Consider the following 4,348-nt stretch of genomic DNA (forward strand, 5'->3'; position numbering starts at 1 on the left):
CTTTGCAATGAAGTTTAAAACATTGTTTAATGATATGGGGCAGGAACAGGAAATTAAATTTAATGCCCAAGAACTGAGTGAAGTGTTACAATGATAGTACAGATTGTTCTGAGAACTTTCTATTTAAATGACATGACACTGTGCAAGGGATACAGATTGAATCATAGTTTACTTCCAATATTTTGAGATGAGCCAAGGCTAATGAGCATATAAATTAGGTTTAGGTCCTTCAGCTCTGAAGTCTTTTAGCTCTGATACCTTTCTTTTACTGTTTTCTTTTTTATAGAGGATTTTCAGTTGCTGATTGTAATAAAAAATACATTTAAGAAATATACTGTAAGTAGGCAGCACAAGACAAATTGGATATTCTGCTCTTCTGCCAAATTTTTATTTGTTCTAGAAACCAGATGAACATATGTAAAAAGAAACTGTTCAAATAAGAAGCACCATCCATACCATACTATCAAAGCACAGTAGTTCTTCTCATTTTTCTCTGTATCTGTCTAGTCTCTGTCTATAGGCTCACTCTTAAAAAATACATAATTTCTGTTTAAAGAAGAACTGGGTCACACACAGAGTTGAGCTAAGTTGCTGCCACATTCTTTCTAGAAACCCCTCTAAATAGAAACTACTTGATATGCTGAAATCACAGCATTGTAGGGCTGGAAGGGACCTTAGAGATTATCTGGTTCAACTTTTGCATCTCAGCAGTAGCTGCATTGTCAGAATGGTCAGCCTTAGTAGTTAGTTATAACAGTTGCTGCCATTCATTTGTCAGGAATATGTGCTAGATACTCCCTATGTATTACTTCTAATTTTCCTGGCAATTCTGCAAAGAAGTGAGTACAAATGACCTGGGTTTAAGTCCTATAACATGGGGACAACAATAGCACCAACTTCCTAGGTTTATAGAAAGGATTAATTGAAGTGACATGTGTAAGTCACTCAGCATCACGCCTAGCTATTTTTATTATCATTAACCATTTTTCAGTTGAAGAAACTAAGGTTCAGAAAGGTTAAAAAACTTGGTCACAGGGCTTCTCTGGTGGTGCAGTGGTTAAGAATCCACCTGCCTATGCAAGGGACAAGGGTTCCAGCCCTGGTCCGGGAAGATCCCACATACCACGGAGCAACCAAGCTTGCGTGCCAAACTACTGAGCCTGTGCTCTAGAGCCCACGAGCCACAACTACTGAGCCCATGCACTACAACTACTGAAGCGCATGCACCTAGAGCCCGTGCTCTGCAACGAGAGAAGCCACCGCAATGAGACGCGCACGCATCGCAACCAAGAGTAGCCCCCGCTCACCGCAACTAGAGAAAGCCCGCGCGCAGCAACGACGACCCAATGCAGCCAAAAATAAATAAATAAAATAAAATTTTTTTTAAAAAGGGTGGGGGGTGGGGCTTCCCTGGTGGCGCAGTGGTTGAGAGTCCGCCTGCCGATGCGGGGACACGGGTTCGTGCCCCGGTCCGGGAGGATCCCACATGCCGCAGAGCAGCTGGGCCCATGAGCCATGGCCGCTGAGCCTGCGTGTCCGGAGCCTGTGCTCCGCAACGGGAGAGGCCACAACAGTGAGAGGCCCGCATACCGCAAAAAAAAAAAAAAAACAACTTGGTCACATAATTTGTGTGCTTCAGTTTCTCATACAGTCACCTGAGTTAGTGTCTAGGGCAAAGTGTCACAAGTATATCCAGTGGACCACAAGCTTTCAAATCACCTAGGGTACATGATAAAAATTGAGTGTCCTTGGCCCTTCCCAAACAGACACTCAATCAGACACTCTGGAAGTCAAGAACGGGAACATCCATTTTAGAAGCTTTGTAGGTGCTTCTGTGCACTAAAATTAAGAATCACTGGTGCTCAGCTTTCCAAACTCACCAGCCAAGGGCTCTAGTCCAAGTTTCCCCCTCTGTGAAATGGGAATAACATTACTGTCCCTCAAACTAGTTGGGAAGATTAAACTAGCGTATTCTTTAGGAAAGTGCTTTGTAAACTGTACAAATGTGATGGTTTCTCTTCATCTCAGTCAGGCCCTTGCCAAATAGGAAAGGACAATGTCCAACATCTCCAAATTAACAGCACCACTGGAGACACAGCTCATGTTGGGCCCAATCAGATAGCCAATGAAATTGTACTTCATTTGTTTTTCTCTCATTATTTAACCTTGGCTCTAAACCTATAAACACTGTTCTAAAGGCTGTATGTCATTCCCTTCTATCCCCCACTACCATGGTCTTCCCAGACAAAATTGGACATTGCTACAATTGCTGTTAAATACCGTTCCTCACTATGTTCTTTCCTTGCCTGTTTCATGTGTCTGTTGGCAATGAGAAAGTCTACAGTTTGCTTTGTACTCCATGTTTTATATACTGAGCTATTAAAGTGTGTCTGACATTTTCTTTTCCAGGTATATGATTATGAGTTAAATCAACACATACTCAAACCAGCCCACTTGACTGATCTCCCTCTTAAGAGAGTCACTTTTAGGGAAGGGAATATGAGCAGTATGCAAAGAAAAGAGAAAACCCAGAAGTCACAAGAGTGAGGAATGACATGCGAGCTGTGGGAAGGACAGGACTAATCTAGAAGTAGGATGTGCCCCAATAAGAAACAGCATGAAAAAAACAAAAAAAAGAAACAGCATGAGTTGTCTTCTTCCTACTCTCCCACGAAGGAAGCCTCTCCATGGAAACTCCTCACAGAGAGAATGGAAACATTTTAGCTGGAAGAATGTGGATTTTCATCTGCCTCAAAGAAAATGTTTAGGCCACCTCCGCTCTGGATATCTGCTTTCCTAGAACCAAGTACTATAAACTCCGTGGAGATCTGTTGTTTTCTGTTTGACTAGTTCCTACTTTCCTCTGTTCTTGTGAGTCTGGTGGAACTACCAATGCTGGTTGAATTCCCCGACTCAAAGGGGAATTGGACACGTATACCAGGCCGAGTCAATAAATATTCTTCCCTGGGGTTCTTTTCAAAATTTGAAGCCGGAAGGAAAAAAGTCTTGCATTTTTGGTCACAAAGCTGGAAGGATATATTGTTGGTTGTCATCACCATCATGGATAAAAGTCTGTTTGCAGAAAGAGAGAGTAAAGCCTTGCAGAATTCAAGAGAACTGGGAGTGAGAGGAGGCACCTGCTTCCTGGTCTCTGCGGTTACTCTTCTGAGTTCTCGACGGCTTAAACTAGTCTGAATTAGCTGTCACTTGGAACCAAAGGGTTCTCACTAGACACTGCTGTGTCCTGCCCAGGTCTCTCCTGTCTCCTCACACTGCACCTAGATACACAGTGTTCCTCATTTCCAGACTCCAAAGCTGCAGTAAGTCATCTCTACCTGTTTCTCATCTTGACGAACCATCCTTTCGGGACACAGCATGAAAAGGCTAGTAAACGAATCCTCTTGAGGCGGCTCATGACTAATCCCGGCTTAATGTGCTACTTTCCCCAGGTTATGGCGCATCTTAATACTACTGTTGCTAATGATAATAATAACTGCAACAACAACCATAGCTACTATCTATTGAGTGGCAGGTACCGTGCGAAGCACATATATGTATTAACTCATTTAATACTTACAGCAACCCTAATATTATCTCTCTTAGGAGATATGAGGGGGTGGCAGGGGAGAGAGAGGAGCCTCTTAACCCAAAGGAATAATCCCCAGCAGTGTAATTTCAGGGACTGTAGCTAGGGTTATCTGCCTACCCATCTTTAAACCTATGTCAGCACCCATATTCTACAGCTTCCATGGATAACTGGTCAGGGGTACAGGGGCAGGGCAGGGCAGGCAACCCCATCTTTTTCTTTTGATTTGGAGACTTGATGGCTAAGAGAGGCCAAAGTTCTGCATTTGTCAGCGGAAAGGAAGGCCATGTACTGTCTGTTTAAAGCAGGCAGGGCGCAGGCTGGAAGCCAAGGAACCCTGGCCAAAGAGACCAGGGCAAGAGAATATTTATTATCAACTATCACCCACACAGTGAACACATGATTGAATAACTCCCCAGAGGAAAGGGATCAATGAACATTGGGAATGTGGTTCAGAAAGATGAGCTGAAGTTTTCTAGCCAAGCCCCCTGCAAGATTGAATCTTGCCAAGTTTAGGAACAGGACAAGCTCTACCCCAAAGTTTCTTCTCCCCTAGTTTCTTTATCTTTCCTTTCTTTAATAGATTTTTAGTGAGCCTCTACCACATACTAAGACAAGATTCCTGCCTCTGCGGAAGTTATAATTCACAGGAAAACCAGGCAAGAAAGCTAGCAATAACAACAGAGTATGAAGTGTGTGGTGATAGAGTATAAAGAACATTAGGTTTAAGAGCCAAATAGATTTAGCTCAGAATCATTACTC

Source organism: Delphinus delphis, chromosome 16, assembly GCF_949987515.2.
Source record: "Delphinus delphis chromosome 16, mDelDel1.2, whole genome shotgun sequence".
Taxonomy (NCBI): Eukaryota; Metazoa; Chordata; class Mammalia; order Artiodactyla; family Delphinidae; genus Delphinus; species Delphinus delphis.